This window comes from Loxodonta africana, unplaced genomic scaffold (assembly GCF_030014295.1).
Source record: "Loxodonta africana isolate mLoxAfr1 unplaced genomic scaffold, mLoxAfr1.hap2 scaffold_261, whole genome shotgun sequence".
Lineage (NCBI taxonomy): Eukaryota > Metazoa > Chordata > Mammalia > Proboscidea > Elephantidae > Loxodonta > Loxodonta africana.
The window spans coordinates 180,080-199,695 of NW_026974985.1; positions in this window are offsets into that span (position 1 = coordinate 180,080).

A 19,616-nucleotide genomic window follows, 5' to 3' on the forward strand; every position below is an offset into this window, starting at 1 on the left:
TCAATTTTTGAACTGAATCAAACCCCTGAGGTCACCTTGTACCTGAATAACAGACTGGCTCCCAAAATAATGAACATCACCTGTAAACACTGTGCTCCTTAAAAATCACCTATATGGGACCTAACGGTCAACAATTTAAACAAAGATGAGAATGTCAGAGTCCGGGAAACGAGATTATAGGAAACAGAAAAACCAGAACGTAAATAAGGACAATGTTCAAGAATTGCAAAGAATGTAACCAATGTCACCGAAAAAATTGTGGAGAAATTGTTGAATGGGAATCTAAAACACAGTAAAATATTATTTTTTAAAAAGTAACACACTAAGAAACAGACAGTGGTGGTGCTTGTACAACATGATGAACACAGTGTCACTGAATTGTGCATGTGAAGAAGGTGGGAATCACACGTGTGTTGTTACATATATATTGACCACAATAAAAAGAAAATTTAAAATATTTATGGAATCAAATAAAGCTCCAGGATTCGTTATACTTTCTGATATATAAGACCTAAGCAAATACACTCCCATTTAAGAAATGCACGTAGTCCAAATCCAAAGATTGCTGCTTAAGAGGCCGTTCCTAAAATGAGAAATAAACTCGATTGACATGTGAACCCTCTCAAGCTTGCTCTTTGTAAAGCCCCTGATTCCAGATTTAACCTCCCAGCCTTCCTACCAGACAGGGCAGACAGCTGTGCTGCCTCTAAAAAGGAAGAAATCCGTCACCCAAGGGTCAGTTTCGCATCAGGCAGCCCTGCTGTTCATTCAAACATCCGAGGCTGCCTTGCAATAAGAAATGCTCGATTTTCACATCACCTGCCTTTGGCAATTCCTACTACGTTGTATTAGCATTTTTACATGCACTATATCATACTCTCAGTGTTCCCTGGCTCTACAAATCTTCTAGGAATGAATGAAAGAGATCTCCTAAGGAAAAGGTCCTCAATATATGCCCTTCAGTTTACTTTTTCTTCTGTGTTGTGATTAGGAATACATGACAGCCAGTGTTATTTCCTTAATGCCTACACACTAGGTAATGTGGGAACAACATTTGGTTGCCAAGACAAAGGTGCCGGGAGAGGAGTTGTCACTGAAGAAGCTATCTGGAACTGTCTGACTTTTGAAATAATTATGTACAATTATTGAATTACATTCATTGTCAGAAATACAAACTTAAACACAAATGTAAAATGAAATAACCCGAGAAGCAACAGGAATCTACTTTTGGTCATGGAATTAGAGGCTGCTGGCCTTCCTTTGAGGCCGTGGAGCTTATCCGGAAAGAGGATCATGAGTAAGGCTGGTCAGGCTGGAGCTCCCAGAGCTTTCAGTAGTGGACAGGAATTTTGGGACACAAGGACTGCTTCCTAAACAATGATGTTGTAGGTGAAAACATCACAAAGTTTAGTAAGAGCAAAAAGAAAGTTTTTTTCGGCATACATTCAAAGAGGCAAAAGTTGAAAAGCAGCCAAGCATGGTGGCAGAGCCATGTCTGCCCAAGTCCAAGGAAATATTCCAGAATAAGCAAGAATGGGAAAATGGACAAGCATGCTGCCACAGCCATGCCTATCTGAGTCCAAAGAACATTACAAAGTCATCTGTATATATTAACACTACAACATGGGCAAAACCATTGAAAGCTTCACCTGTTCACAGGTTGGCTAGAAATTGTGATCCTACATTGTGAACTGTCCCTCTCAACAATCATTGGTACAGGTTTCAGTATTGACAGTTAGGCAGGTCTTCATTGGTCCAACAAATTTCTATTCACTGTTTTTTTTTATGTTAATAGAAAAAGATAAGAGTGGAAAGTCTTTTCTGTTTTGGCTTTTCCAAAAGTCTCCCTAAAAGATATTTTCCAAGATTATCTTAGCTATTGTCTTTATGCCTCAGGGCACAGTTGATATGTCCTTGTGAGTCCTTGCAAGCCCTTGTGAGCCCAGCTCCAGCTGGGTCACTTTTTCTGTACTCAAGGAGAGGGAATAATGACTCCAATATTATTCCTAAATCAATACACACACTGTGTGCATACACACCTGAAACATAATGGAACTTCTGAGACAATCCTAATTTCAAACACTGAGTTTCCTTGTTGCCATGTGGACCCCAGCCTTCATTAGACAACGTTTCCCAAATTTTGTTCATGAAGTATTGGTGCCCTTGTAATAATGCAAGAATCTACCACCTTGAGCTAAGGAGCAGGGTGAGTTTAGGGGCACAAAAGTAGATACGTTGGTAAGAAGTCTAGAGTAGACTTGTGCTGTGGATAAGAAAAAGAACCCAAAAATGGCCCTAAGAGGTTCATACCACTTGTGTTGGCAATGTAATTTGAAGGAAACAGACGGTAGTGGGTTTTTTTGGTAACATTTTGCCTTTCAGGTCCCCTTCAGGAATGTCTCCTCATCCCAACATGCCCTCCGCCCCTCCCCCACTGTAGAATGTCTTGAGTCCTACTTTCTACTCCTGTCTAGATTGAAACTTCTCCCTCCTTTCCTTGGATCTCTGAACATCTGTTGGAGCCAGATCATGCTGAGTCCAGGACGTGGCAACTTCACATGCTGAAGGTTGCCAGACAGCTGTGGTCGGTGACCAAGCCTGTGGAGATGACTTCAGCAGGAGGTAAGATGGTGGGGAGGGAGTGTGTTATCAGACCCCTGTCACCCCCTCAACCTTTGGAAATTCAAATTTGACACTTCCCTTGGGGACAAGCTCTCTGAGCAGGAGTAAGGAGTAAACCCTTGATACCACCAAGGACATCCCACCAGGGGAGAATGAAGAAGCAGATGGGAAAAATGAAACAGGATGCTGGCAAAAAAGGAAAGGGGTTTTATACCATGCATCATGAAAAGAAACGCTAGGTAGCAGATGGGGAAACCACTCTTTTGAAGGCTCAGTCCTTCAAGAAAGTCTGGAGGATGTCTTTCACTTTAGAAGGTCCCTTTCCTGCTATTGAGCTTGCTGGGGGCATTTCAGACAGAGTGGATGTCAACCCTGTTCCATGTGTTGGAAAGAGCATATGAGGATGGCAGGGTGTCTGTCAGGGATTCCTGAGACAGGCTCTGAGAGTCAGTGACACCTTGGGTCTTTTATTTCTGGGTACTCAGAGGCCTGGGGGTCTGGCTGAACTGCTCACAAGTTCTCTACTGGGAAACTTCTCAACTGGAGGGAAGGAACATAAAATTCACTGCAGGGACTTTTCCAATATTTACCATTTCCTCCTTCCATACTGCCACTCATCACTTGAGATTCATTGCGGTAATTCGCAGTGACCAGGCAGGGAATTCGGATGACCTAACACCTGGTTGCCTTTCCTCCACCTCCATTTGCACTTTTCCTTTGTCACAACAGCAACTCCAGTGCTGGGACCGAATATGACCATGAATCCTGGTGCCTCCACATCTCCTTTCACTGCACTGCCCTTTCCCCAGCCCACTCTCGCACACCCACGCCAAACACCCTGGGAGCAGGACCCACTAACCGTTATGACTTTATCATGCCCTCACCCTGCACTGCATGTCACTGTTCCTGTGTTCCTATTCCCTGTTGACTGTGCTTTTCTAAAGGCAGAAAGAATGTCCTTGTCTTCACTTGGACTAGGACATTTACACAAAACAACAATAATATTTCTATCTGCTATCATTTGCTGAATATTTCATGCAAGATTTTTCTCAGTGATTGTTAAAGATATAGTTAAATGTCAAAATTATCTAATGATTTAGAGACCATTCCCATTGTACATATGGGGAACAATTCATCCAAGGTCACGAGTCAGTAAGAGGAAGCCAGGAGGTTGGTTCCAAAAGAAAAAAAAAAAAGCCAGTGTTGTTGGGTTAATTCTGACTCATGGCGATCCCATGCATTTCACAACAGTGTTCCATGGGGTATTTAGTGGTTGAGTTTCTTAAGGAGATCACTGGACATTTGTTTCAGGAAGCCTCTGTGTAGGCTCAAACTACCAACCTTTCGATCGCTAGCCAGCTCCTTATTCCTTTGTGCCGGGGACTCCCCATGTTTTCAAATTGTATAGACTTTTACTGTTACAAATCAGGCATTGATACAGTTAAAAAAAAAAGAATTCTTTCCGTTACAGTTCATTTCCTCTGAAGTGTAATTTGCGTGCAATGGAACTTGCCCATTTCAATTTATAATTTAGTGAACTTCGAGAATTTTAAATATCATCGTGTAACCATCTTCTCAACCAACATTTAGAGCATGGATTCAGATTCTGCTTCAACTCCCTGTTGTCTTTCAGGTACTTAGTGAGGAACAGCTTCAGAGTCTGCTGATTTTGGCAGTCACCATTCGGAGGCCACAGGGTAGAGCTGGTGAGAAGCCCCTGAGGACTTCTTATATTTTTGAACAGGAAGAGGATTGTCATCTGTCTCTGTGATGAGACCTCTTTACCCATGGTCTCATTAAATGGCTGTGTGGGGAGTTCTTATTATAAAAAGGCACCTCCACACTATAGATGAGCACTGTGATGTTGGGAAAGTAGCTTCATTCAGAGAACATGCCGGCCCTGCCCATCTCCCAAAACTGTGATGCTATGGACTCTGCTACCTTGACCCTCCTTGTGCCCTTGATGGCAGCCAGGGACATGCCGGCCCTGCCCATCTCCCAAAACTGTGATGCTATGGACTCTGCTACCTTGACCCTCCTTGTGCCCTTGATGGCAGCCAGGGCACAGCCAAGCATGTTTCACTTTTCTCCATCGTAGGAGGACTTGGTTCTTCAGGGTACATTCTCTCTCCAACCCATGACATAGACCTCACAAAAATGAGCCCCAGATCTCCCAGCTCTGTTCATCACCAGCCCTTCCGGCAATCTCCTTCATGCCATCTTAATGTGGAATTTTCAGTCCTGGGTCGAGATGCTGAGAATCTCCTATTCCTCTCTCCTAAATCCCAGAATTCATGTCTTACCACTTACAAATTCAGTAAAACAGAGAAAAAGAAACACGCAAGAACTCAAAAACATCTACCAAGTCTGTATAACAGAAATATTGCAAACACACAGGGCTCTGAATATACAAAACAATTTTAGAAAAGAAGAAGAAAGTATGGGGCTCACACTTCAAGATTTAAAGTATCACTACAAACACACAGTAAACAAAACAGTTTTGTACTGGCATTAGGATAGACATAGAGACTAAAGGAATAGGGTGCCCAGAAATGAATTCATACATCTTTGCCAATTTGTTTCAACAATGATGCAAGCCCATTCCATGGGCAAAGAATAGTCCCTTCAACAAATGATGCTGGAACAACTGGATCTCCATATTTAAAAGTATGAAGTTGGACACATACTCTACATCAAATACAAAAATTAACTCTAAAAGGATCGATGACCTGAATATGAGAGCTAAAACCATAAAACCCTTAGAAATATAACCCAGGGTTATATTTTAGGGTTTTTGTCCCACATTTTCGTAGATGTGACACAGGAAACAATAGATAAATTTCTCTCGGTGAAAATTTAAATATTTTGTGCAACAATGAGCATTATCAAGAAAGTGAAGACAACTACTGATTGTGAGAACGTACTCGGAATCTCTACTCTGTTTAAAGGTTTCATATCCAGATACATAGACTGCCTGAGCTAAATACAAAAACACCAACAATCTATCTTAAAAATGGACAAAAGGCGTTAAGGCATTATTCCAAAGAAAATATACAAATGGCCAGTAAGCACATGAAAAGATGTTCAACATTATTAGTCAGAGAGGTATCATTCCTTACCACATCGATGGATGTTGCCAGAATAAAAACGAACAAACAAGGAAAAAAAAAAAAAAAAGATTTGGTGAGGACGTGAACAAACTGGGAGTGCATTGCTACTGGGGATATGACGTGCTGCAGCCACTGTAAAATACAGTTTGGTGGATCCTCAAATAATTTAACATAGAATTATCATATGATCTTGTTATTCCACTCCCAGGCATGTACACAAATGAACTGAAAGTAAGGAAACAGGTACTTGGACACTCATGTTCATTGTAGCATTATTCACTGAATGAAAAAGGTGGAAACAACCCAAGTATCCATCAAAAGATGATTGGATAAGCAAAACATGACAAATAGATACATGCAATATTATGCAGTGACAAGAGCAGTGGAGTTCTGTTACTTGCAATAAATGGATGAACCTTGAAAACATTGTTCTGTGTGAAATAACTGAAATCCCAAGAACAATTATTGCTTGATCCCGCTTACAGGAAAATCTACAACACACAAAGATATAGAGCAGATTAATGGCTAGGAGAACTGAAGGCACAAAGCATAGGGAGTCACTGCTAAAAACAAAGCAACAAGAAAAAGAATATTCAAAACCAAAGGAAAAGAAACCTATGAAACCTAGCATGAATTATTAAATATCGTATTTAAAATACGTGGTATTTTACAATATAAAAGGAGGCCAACCACCATTCCGCCAAAAAAAGAGTACATAATTACTGCAAAGTACAGTTGTCATGTTGGGAATAATGCTATACTGAACATATAAAGCAGACTGGCCAGGCTACAAGGGATCCATTTGTAGTAGAGAGAAGTTACTTGATTATTCCAGGAAAGAGGTGTCAGTACACTTTTAAGCGGTAGAATCCACCAAAAGAAAAGAGAGTCGCCATAAGGTGCAGAAGTCCTTGAGTGGGTACAAGTAAGGTAGGAGGCCTATGTGGAGTCAACTGGGGTCCATCATGGTCACATGACACCCTCTGGTGTGTTTGATGTTGCACACGACATGGGGGAAAATAAAGAAGGTCAGATCACCCTATCAGAAAAAGAGGACACTGAGATGAAACCCACAGGATTGGCTTTCTGGATTTGAAGTTATTAGGACCAGAGTCTCATAGAACATCTTGGCATGATATGGTTCATAAAGTTATGTTTTATATCCTCATTTGCTGAGTAGTGTTTGTGGTTTTCAAAGCTTGTGAGTGGCCTTCTATGATACAACTATTGTTCTCTACTCATCTGCAGCAAAAGACAATGTAGAAAACCGAAGACTCAAAGGAGAAACTTGCCTACAAGACAAACAAAGTCTACACAAACCTCGAGCTAATCTATTCTGAGGCCAGAAGAACTAGATGGTGCCCAGATACCACTACCATCCCTTTTGATCAGGGCCACAATAGATGGATTCTGATAGCATGGGAGATAAATGTGGCACAGAATTTCAACTCATTTAAAAAAAATTGGGGGGGACCAAGATGGCTGACTAGGTGGAAGCTCCAGCTGACCCCTCTTGCAAAAGATTCAGAAAAACAAGTGAAGCAATTACGTACATGGCAATCTAGGAACGCTGACCATCAAACTGAGAACTAGGGAATTGACCTGAGTGACGGGAAGTGAGAATCCACGCGCTGAAGGAAGGAGCAGTCCCAGAGTCAGGCTAGCTCCTCCCCAGCCCTGAGCCCTCAGGGGAATGAGAAACCGATCGCTGAAGAAGCGACCAGTTCCAGGGCCGGGCAAGCCACGTCCCAGACCTGAACCCTTGCGGAGTCTTGGAAGCAGAGCTATGGAGATGATCGTGGCTTCCTGAGACAAGGCAAGCAAGGTTGCAGCGCTAACCCCCTGGGCAATCTCCGCAGGGACCTAGCCAGCACACACAGGCTACACACTCCTCCGGAATCTCAGATAAAACAGTCCTCATGAAACAAGAGAAGTAAGTTTATCTAATTTTTTTTTTTATCTATCTGATCCCTCCCCTCCCTGCCCCAGGCAGCTTCATTAACATTGGAATTCCCTGGGCCAGAGATTGAAGTGCTTTGCAGGTTTTTTTTTTTCTTTTCTAACCCATCCTGGCCTGGAAAAGCAGCAACTAACAATCAGGTGAAAAATCCTTTCCTGATTTCTCTAAACTGGAATAGCATTACAGAACAAGCACAATCCAGGTATAAGAGATCCACAGTCTTTGGCTTTCACCCCTACCTGGAACCAGGTGGCTATTTTAATGCAAAGGCAATTCTTTTAGAGATCAGCTGTAATTGTTGTAGCTGACCAGTGGGAAGGCAAGTTTTGGACCACTCTACCTATTAAACAGAGAGCTCACTGATCTGTAGCATGGAACTGAGGGCTGAGGTTCCATCCACACCACCTAACCAGCTGCTAAAGGGGTCAGAGGATAGCAATGCCTACCAATTTTTAGAGGTACAAGCATTGGGTGCCTAAGGTACAGCTGCAGAGCCCACCTACCAAAGTGCTTTAGGAATAGAGACACACCTACCTCACTGGCACTTGGGGGAAGGCTGTCAGCACCCTGCCCTCCTCAGAGTGTGACCCCCTGCTGTTACAAGAAACCGGTACATACAACCATCACCACTACTCCTCTAAGTCAGTAGCAGAGAGCCTACACCACACACTAGCTGACCCACTATCAGAACACCTAAGCTGATTCGATTCAAGAATAGTGAATAGATACATACGCTCATATACTGCGTAACAGCTCAAACCAGCTGGTAACAGGAATAAGCAATTCAAAGGCTCCAATAATTAAGTTAGCTCACTCTAGTAGCCCATCTGCGTGTATTGAAACAAAACAAAACAAGAAGATAAGACACAGTAAGCAAATATAAAATAAATCATTACAATAACTTATAGATGGCTCGGAGACAGCAGTCGATATCAAATCACATAAAGAAGCAGACCATGATTGCTTCTACAAACCCCCAAATCAAAGAATCAAAATCTTTCCCAAATGAAGATACATTCCTGGAGTTGCCAGATATAAAAATAAAACACGAATATACAGAATGCTTCAAGACATCAGGGATGACCTCAGAAATGAAATAAGGCAATCTACAGAAAAAGCCAAGGAACACACAGATAAAGCAGTTGAAGAAATCAAAAAGATTATTCAAGAACATAGTGAAAAATTAATAAGCTGCAAGAATCCATAGAGAGACAGCATTCAGAAATCCAAAAGATTACCAATAAAAGTACATAATTGGACAACTCAGTAGGAAGTCAGAGGAGTGGAATCGAGGAATTAGTTTGCAGAGTGGGGGAGTTGGAAAATAAGTCAATTGATACCAATATAATTGAAGAAAAATCAGATAAAAGAATTAAAAAAAATGAAGAACCCCTAAGAATCATGTGGGACTCTATCAAGAAGAATAACTTGTATGTGACTGGAGTTCCAGAAAAGGGAGGGATAACAGAAAATACAGAGCGAATAGTTGAAGATCTGTTGGCAGAAAACTTCCCTGGCATTGCGAAAGATGAAAAGATATATATCCAAAAGTTCATCGAACCCCATACAAGACAGATCCCAAAAGAAAATCACCAAGATATATTGTCACCAAATGTGCCAAAACCAAAGATAAACAGAAAATTTTAAAAGCAGCCAGGGATAAACGAAAAGTAACCTACAAAGGGCAATCAATAAGAATAAGTTCAGACTACTCAGCAGAAACCATGCAGGCAAGAAGGCAATGGGATGACATATATAGAGCTCTGAAGGAGAAAAACTGCCAGCCAAGAATCATATATCCAGCAAAACTCTCTCTGAAATAAAAAGGTGAAATTAAGACATTTACAGATAAACACAAGCTTAGAGAAGTTGCAAAAACCAAACCAAAGCTATAAGAATTACTAAAGAAAATTCTTTGGTCAGAAAATCAATGATATCAGATACCAACACAACACAAGGTCACAAAACAGAACATCCTGATATCAACTCAGATAGGTATATCACAAACACAAAATAAAATTAATTATAAAAAAAGATCAAAACAGGGAACCATTGATGTCATTACGTAAAAGATTACAATAATCAAAAAAGAGGGACTGAATACAGGAGGCATAGATCTTCCATATGGAGAGGAAACCAAGGCGATATAGGATGATTCAAGTTAGGTTTTTACTTACAGACATAGGGGTAAATATTAAGGTAACCACAAAGAGGTCTAACAATTCCATACTTCAAAATAAAAACCAAGATAACCATAAAAACTCAGCAAAAATAAATTCAACTACTATGAAAATGAGGAACACACAATTTACAAAGAAAAACTTCTCAGCACAAAAAAAGGAAGTGGAAAAATGAAATCGTCAACAACATACAGAAAAAAGCATCAAAATGACAGCACTAAACTCACACTTATCTATAATTATGCTGAATGTAAATGGCTTAAGTGCACCAATAAAGAGACAGAGAGCCACAGACTGGATAAAAAAACATGATGCGTCTATATGCTGCCTACAAGAGACATGCCTTAGACTTAGAGACACAAATAAACTAAAACTCAAAGGATGGAAAAAATATGTCAGGCAAACAACAATCAAAAAAGAGCAGGAGTGGCAATATCAATTCCTGACCAATTAGACTTTAAAGTTAAATCCACCACAAACGATAAAAAAGGACACTACATAATGATTAAAGGGACAATTTACCAGGGAGATATAACCATATTAAATATTTATGCACCCAATGACAAGGCTGCAAGATACATAAAACAAACTCTAACAGAATTGACAAGTGAGATTAGACACCTTCACAATTATAGTAGGAGACTTCAAAACACCACTTTCAATGAAGGACAGGACATCGAGTAAGAAGCTGAACAAAAACACCGAAGATCTAATTGCCACAATCAACTAACTGGATCTCATAGACTTATACAGAACACTCCACCCAACAGCTGCAAAGTATACTTTCTTTTCTAGTGTACGTGGAACATTCTCTAGAATAGACCACATATTAGGTCATAAAGCAAACCTGTACAGAATCCAGAACATTGAAATATTACAAAGCATCTTCTCAGAGCATAAGGCCATAAAAGTAGAAATCAATAACAGAAAAACCAGGGAAAAGAAATCAAATATTGGAAACTGAACAATACCCTGCTCAAAAACGGCTGGGTTATACAATACATTAAGGAGGGACTAAAGAAATTCATAGGATACAACGCAACTTAAAACACTTCCTATCAAAACCTTTGGGACACAGCTAAAGCAGTGCTCAGAGGTCAATTTATATCAATTAATGCACACATATAAAGAGAAGAAAGAGCCAAAATCAAAGAACTGTCCCTACAACTTGAACAAATAGAGAGCAACAAAAGAAACCTTCAGGGACCAGGAGAAAAAAAATAATAAAAATTATAACATAATTGAATGAATTAGAGAACAGAAAAACAATTGAAAGAGTTAACAAGCCCAAAAGCTGCTTCTTTGAAAAAATCAACAAAATTGAAAACCATTGGCCAGGCTGACTAAAGAAATACAGGAAAGGAAATAAATAACCCAAAAAAGAAATGAGATGGGCCATATCACAACAGATACAACTGAAATTAAAAGAATCCTATCAGATTACTATGAAAAATTGTACTCTAACAAATTTGAAAACCCAGAAGAAATAGATGAATTCCTAGAAACACACTAACTACCTAAGCTAACACAAACAGAAGTAGAACAACTGAATAGATCCATAACAAAAAAGAGATTGAAAATCAAAAAACTCCCCCCCCCCAAAAAAAAAAAACCCCTGGTCCTGACGGCTTCACTGCAGAGTTCTACCAAACTTTCAGAGAAGACTTAACACCACTACTACTAAAGGTATTTCAAAGCATAGAAAAGGATGGAATACTCCCTAACTTATTCTATGAAGCCAGCATATCCCTGATACCAAAACCAGCTAAAGACAACACACAAAAAAAAGAAAATTACAGACCTATATCCTTCATGAACATAGATGCAAAATCCTCAACAAAATTCTAGCCAATAGAATTCAACAACATATCTAAAAAATAATCGACCTCAACCAACTGGGATTTATACCAGTTATGCAAGGATGGATCAATATTAGAAAAACAATTAGTGTAATCCACCATATAAATAAAACAAAATACAAGGACCACTTGATTTTATGAATTGATGCAGAAAAGGCATTTGACAAAGTCCAGCACCCATTCATGATACAAACTTTCAACAAAATAGGAGTAGAAGGAAAACTCCTCAGCATAATAAAGGGCATTTATACAAAACCAACAGCCAACATCATCCTTAATGGAGACATTCTAAAAACATCCCCCTTAAGAATGGGAAACAGACAAGGGTGCCCCTTATCACCACTCTTATTCAACATTGTGCTGGAGGTCCTAGCCAGAGCAATTAGGCTGGATAAAGAAATGAAGGGCACCCAGATTGGTAAGGAAGAAGTAAAAATATGTCTGTTTGCAGATGACATGATCTTATACACAGAAAACCCTAAAGAATCCTCAAGAAAACTACTGAAACTAATAGTTCAGCAGAGTATCAGATTATAAGATAAACATACAAAAATCACTTGGATTCCTCCACATCAACGAAAAGAAGATCAAAGAGGAAATCATCAAATCAATACCATTCACAGTAGCCCCAAAGAAGATAAAATACTTAGGAATAAATCTAACCAGAAAAGTAAAAGGCCTATACAAAGAAAACTACAAGGTACTACTACAAGAAACCAAAAGGGACATAAGTAAGTGGAAAAACATACCTTGCTCATGGATAGGAAGACTTAACATTGTAAAAATGTCTATTCTACCAAAAGCCATCTATATATACAATGCAATTCTGATCCAAATTCCAGCGGCATTTTTTAATGAGATGGAGAAACAAATCACCAACTTCATATGGAAGGGAAAGAAACCCTGGATAAGTAAAGCATTGCTGGAAAAGAAGAAGAAAGTGGGAGGCCTCACTCCACCTGATTTTAGAACCTATTATACAGCCACAGTAGTTAAAAGAGCCTGGTACAACAACAGACACATAGACCAATGGAACAGAATTGAGAACCCAGATATAAATCCATCCACATACGAGCAGTTGATATTTGACAAAGGCCCAGTGTCAGTTAATTGGGGAAAAGACAGTCTTTTTAACAAATGATGCTGGAATGATTCTGGCATAACTGGATATCCACGTGCAAAAAAAGGAAACCAGACCCATACCTCACACCATGCACAAAAACTAACTCCAAATGGATCAAAGACCTAAACATAAAGTCTAAAACGATAAAGATCATGGAAGAAAAAATAGAGACAACGTTAGGAGCCCTAATACATGGCATAAACTGAATACAAAACATTACTAAAAAAACTGAAGAGAAGCCAGATAACTGGGAACTAATAATAATCAAACACCTATGCTCATCTAAAGACTTCACCAAAAGAGTGAAAAGACCACCTAGAGATTGGGAAAAAATTTTCAGCTATGACATCTCCGACCAGAACGTGATCTCTAAAGTCTACATGATTCTGCTAAGACTCAACCACAAAAAGGCAAACAACCCAATTAAAAATGGGAAAACGATATGAAGAGACACTTCACTAAAGACGACATTCAGGCAGCTAACAGATACATGAGGAAGTGCTCTCGATCATTAGCCATTAGAGAAATGCAAATCAAAACTACAATGAGATTCCATCTCACTCCAACAAGGCTGGCATTAATCCAAAAACACAAAATAATAAATGTTGGAGAGGCTGTGGAGAGATTGCAACACTTATACACTGCTGGTGGGAATGTGAAATTGTACAACCACTTTGGAAATCTATTCGGCGCTTCCTTAAAAAGCTAAAAATAGAACCATGATAGGACCCAGCAATCCCACTCCTCGGAATATATCCTAGAGAAATAAGAGCCTTTACACTAACAGGTATATGCACACTCATGTTTATTGCAGCACTATTTACAATAGCAAAAAAATGGAAGCAACCAAGGTACCCATCAAAGGATGAATGGATAAATAAATTATGGTATATTCACACAATGGAATACTACGCATCAATAGAGAACCGTGAGGAATCTGTGAAACATTTCATAACATGGAGGAACCTGGAAGGCATTATGCTGAGTGAAATTAGTCAGTTGCAAAAGGACAAATATTGTATAAGACCACTATTATAAGATCTTGAGAAATAGTTTAAAATGAGAAAATGCATTGTTTAGTGGTTATGAGAGGAGGGAGGGAGGGAGGGTGGGAGAGGGATATTTACTACTTAGATAGTAGATAAGAACTACTTTAGGTGAAGGGAAGGACAACAGTCAATACAGTGGACGTCAGCACAACTGGACTAAACCAAAAGCAAAGAAGTTTCCTGAATAAACTGAATGCTTCAAAGGTTAGTGAAGCAGGGGCAGGGGTTTGGGGACCATGGTTTCAGGGGACATCTAAGTCCCTGGGCATAATAAAATCCATTAAGAAAACATTCTGCATCCCACTTTGAAGAGTGGCTTCTGGGATCTTAAATGCTAGCAAGCAGCCATCTAAGATGCATCAATGAGTCTCAACTCACCTGGATCAAAGGATAATGAAGAACACCAAGGACAAAAGGTAATTACAAGCCCAAGAGACAGAAAGGGCTACATGAACCAGAGACTACATTATCCTGAGACCAGAAGATCTAGATGGTGCCCGGCCACAACCGATGACTGCCCTGACAGGGAATACAGTGGAGGACCCCTGAGGGCGCAGGGGAACAGTGGCATGCAGACCCCAAATTCTCATAAGGGCCCCGATGATCATGGTCCCCAGAACTTCTGTTGGCCCAGGACAGGAACCATTCCAGAAGCCAGCTCGTCGGACATGGATTGGACTGGACAATGTGTAGTAGAGGGATGTTGGTGAGGAGCGAGCTACTTGGATCAGGTGGACACTTGAGACTATGTTGGCACCTCCTGACTGGTGGGGAGATGGGAGGGTAGAGGGGCTTAGAAGCTTGTGAAATGAACACGTAAAAAGAGAGTGGAAGGAGGGAGCAGGCTGTCTCATTAGGGGGGAGAGGAATTGGGGGTATGTAGCAAGGTGTATAGGAAACCCTGGTGGAGTAGTGGTTAAGTGCTACAGCTGCTAACCAAAAGGTCAGTGGGTATTATAAGATCTTGAGAAATAGTATAAACTGAGAAGAACACATACTTTTGTGGTTACGAGGGGAGGAGGGAGGGAGGGAGGGAGGGAGAGGTTTTTTTACTGATTAATTAGCAGATAAGAACTGCTTTAGGTGAAGGGAAGGAGAATACTCAATACATGGAAGGTCAGCTCAATTGGACTGGACCAAAAGCAAAGAAGTTTCCGGGATAAAATGAAGGCTTCAAAGGTCAGCGGAGCAAGGGCGGGGGTTTGGGAACCATGGTTTAAGGGGACTTCTAAGTCAATTGGCAAAATAATTCTATTATGAAAACATTCTGCATCCCACTTTGAAATGTGGCATCTGGGATCTTAAATGCTAACAAGCGGCCATCTAAGATGCATCAATTGGTCTCGACCCACCTGGATCAAAGGAAAATGAAGAACGCCAAGGTCACACGACAACTAAGAGCCCAAGAGACAGAAAGGGCCACATGAACCAGAGACCGACATCATTCTGAGACCAGAAGAACTAGTTGGTGCCCGGCCACAATCGATGACTGCCCTGACAGGGAGCACAACAGAGAACCCCTGAGGGAGCAGGAGATCAGTGGGATGCAGACCCCAAATTCTCATAAAAAGACCATACTTAATGGTCTGACTGAGACTAGAGGAATCCCGGTGGTCATGGTCCCCAAACCTTCTGTTGGCACAGGACAGGAACCATTCCCGAAGGCAGCTCATCAGACATGAAAGGGACTGGACAGCGGGTGGGAGAGAGACACTGATGAAGAGGGAGCTAATTATATCAGGTGGACACTTGAGACTGTGTTGGCATCTCCTGTCTGGAGGGGGGATGGGAGGATAGAGAGAGTGGGAAGCTGGCAATATTGTCACGAAAGGAGGGACTGGAAGGGCTGACTCATTAGGGGGAGAGCAAGTGGGAGTGTGGAGTAAGATGTATATAAACATACATGTGACAGTCTGACTTGATTTGTAAACGTTCACTTGAAGCTCAATAAAAGTTAATAAAAAAAAAAAAGGTCAGTGGGTCGAATCCACCTAGGTGCTCCCTGGGAACTCTATGGGGCAGTTCTTCTTTGCCCTATAGGGTCCCTATGAGTCGGAATCGACTCAATGGCAGTGGGTTTGGTTTTGGTAGCAAGGTGTATATAAGTTTTTATGAGAGAGACTGACTTGATTTGTAAACTTTCTCTCAAAGCAAAATAAAAATTAAATAAAATATATATATTTATCATCAAATACAGAAAAAGAGGGGGGCTTACTGGACTGGTTCACACTTGAGGACTCCCTGAAATCACTGCTTTGAGATACTCTTCAAACTTTGAACTGAAACTAATGCCAGTAGCTAAATAACAGATTGCCTCACAAAATAATGAATACCTCTCATAAGTAATGTGCCGCTTTAAAAAAATCATCTATATGAGAGCAAATGGTAAACAATTACTTTAAAACAAAGATGAGAATGTAAGAGTCAGGGAAATTAGATTATTGGAAGCTTGCAATTGCCTATCTAGGATACAACTGTTGGTCTCTACTCATCCAGAACAAAAGAAAGAAAGAAACCAAAGGCTCAAAGAAGAAACTAGTCTACAAGACAAATAGTCTACATGAGCCATGACCTCATCTACCTTGAAACCAAAAAAAAACTAGATGGTGCCCGGCTACCACCTCCGACCATTCTGATCAGGGCCACAGTAGATGGACCCTGATAGTATGGGACAAAAATGTGGAATAGAACCTCAAATCCATAAAAAACTAAGCAAAAACCAGACTTACTCGACTGGATGAGACTGGAGGACTACTGTCCTGAGATACTCTTTAAACCTTGAACTGAAACTAGACCCTGAGGTTATCTTTTAGCTAAATAATAGATAGGCTCCTAAAATAAAGAATACCACCCATGACTACTGTGATCCTATAAAAAATCATCTTTATGAGACCAAATAGTCAACAATTACTTTAAAACCAAGGTAAGAATGCAAGGAGGCAGGGCAACTAGATTAATGAAAGTGGAACAACCATAACAGAAATATTGAGAAAGTTCATGAATCATGAAGAATGTACCCAAAGTCACTGAACAATCTGTGCAGAAATTGTTGAATGAGAACCTAAACTGCTATGTAAGCCTTCACTAGAAACATATTATTATACTAAAAAGAGTATTTTCTAATTTCCTTTGTGATTTCTTCCTTGAACCAAGAATTATTTAGAAGTACACTGCTTAATTTTCTACTATTTGGAAAATTTATAGATATTTTATTGTTATTGGTTTCTAATTTCATAGCATTGTGGTCAGGTAACATACTCTATGATGCCGATCCTCCTAAATGTATTGAAAGCTGTTCTAGGGCAGTGGCATAGTGGTTAAGGGATGTGGCTGCTAACCAAAAGGTCAGCAGTTTGAATTCACCAGTGGCTCCATGGAAACTTCATGGGGCACTTCTACTCTGTCCGATGGAGTCACTATGAATCAGAATCGACTCAACAGTATAAGGTACTTAAGGTCCCCTGGTGGTACAATGGTTAAGCACTCGGCCGCTAACTGAAGGCTTAGAGGTTCGAATGCACCAGCCACTTTGTAGGAGAAAGATGTGGCAGTATTCTTCCATAAGGCTACAGCCTTGGAAACCCTATGAGGCACTTATACCCAGTACTAGGGTTGCTATGAGTCAAAACTGACTCAATAGCAATGGGTATCTAAAGTCCTTAGGTGGCACAAGAGGTTTGCTTTTGTCTACTAACCTAAAGGTTGGTGGTTCAAATCTACCCAGTGGCACCACAGAAGAAAGGCCTGGCAATCTGCTTCCATAAAGATTAGAGCCAAGAAAACCCTATGAAACAGTTCTACTGTAACACATGGGGTCACTGAGTTAGAATTTGGGTTATACGGTCTAGTTTGATGAATGTTGCATGTATACTTGCAAAGAATTAGACTCTGCAATGGTTAACCTAACCTGCAATTAACCTAATTCCCACTCCATAAATGGCAATTAGGTTAATTTGGTTGATAATGCTATTCAAACCTTTTATATCCTTACTGATTCATCTATGTGTTCTAACAATTAATAAGGAAGAGGTGTTACTATCTCTTTTTGTTTGACTTTCTGTAATTTGAATATGATATGCCTGGGTGCAGATTTTTTCGTATATATCTTGCTTTGTCGCTATGAGTCGGAATCGGCCCGACAGCAACGGGTTTTGGTTTTGAATTTATCTTGCTTAGTGTTTTCTGGGCCTACTGGATTTGTAGTTTGGTGTCTGTCAACAATTTTGGAAAATTCTCAGTCCTTACTGCTTCAAGTCTTTCTTCTGTTCCTTTCTCTCTTCTCCTCTTAGTATTCCCATTACGCATATGTTACATGTTTTGTGATTGCCCCACAGTTCCTGGATAGTCCTTTTTTTTCCTCCAGTCTTTTTTTCTCTTTGACTTCCAGTTTGAGAATTTGCTACTGAAATATCTTCAAGCTCACTGATTCTTCCCTCAGCTATTTCCAGTCTACTAGTAGGTGCATCAAATGCCTTATTCATTTCTGTTGCAAATTTTGATTTCTCACATTTCCTTATTGTTCACAATTTTTTTGGTTAGACTACTCATCTATTCTTGCATGTTGTCCACTTTTTCCATGAGAGCCCTTAACATATTAGTCATAGTTATTTGAAATCCCCAGTCTAATAATTCTAACACCTCTGGCATTGTCTGAGTCTGCTTGTGATACCTGCCCTTTCTCTTCAGATTGTTTTTTGCTTTATAGTATGCCTTGTAATTTTCTGTTGGAAGCCAGCATGATGTATAGGTAAAAGGAACTGTATTCTTTTGGATGTAAAGTTTTGTTAATGTTCATGCAGAGGTAAAGTGTGGTGGAAGGGAATGCTTGTATGGAACATAAGTCATATTATGTCACTCTTCTACTTAAACTTTGCCTTTTCTCTCAAAGGAAAAGTCAAAGTCCTTTAAGTGGCTGACAATTCCTACATGATCTGGCTTCCATTACTACTTTGGTATCACCTCCTACTGCATTCTCCCCTTGCTCCATTACAGCCTCACTGGTTTCCTTACTGTTTCTCAAACACATCAGGTATGCTCTTGCCTCAGGACCTTTGTACTTGTGCCCTCTCCTGAAATGGTCTTCCTTCAGCCATTCCCATGGCCTGTGCTCAACTCATATGTCACCTTATCATAGACACCTTCCCTTCCACCCTACATTAAAAGCAATCCTCCTTCCCCCATCTACCTTCTCACCCTCTCCTAGAATTCCCTTTCCTCTTATGCAGCTTCATGTTTTTCTCCAAAGCACATTTCACCATCTTATTTGTCTGTTTATTTACTATCTGTCTTCCTGACAATAGGAGGTATGTTCCATGAGGGCAGAGTCTTGCCGTTTTTCATTCACTGCTGGATACCTACTGCCTAGAACAGTGCCTGGTACATAGCAGCACTCAATAAACATTTGTTGAATAGAATACTAAAGAACAGACTAATCAATGGAAAGACGCAATTATTGGGCAGCACTGAGAACTGGAAAACCTGCTTTAGAGCCTTGATTCTGACTCCATAAAAACTTTCCCAATGACTTCCCCTTTCTGCTTCCCTAGACCTCCTTGCTACAGCCCCATCTCTTTCATAGCCTTTCCAGCTTTCAACCCAATGCTGGAAGTGGCAGTGCCTGAAGCAGATGGTCCACCGGGCACAGGTAGGACACAAAGTGATGGTGCAAGAGCAGGGAAGGCAGCTGCGATAGCTTATCCATATCCATACCTTA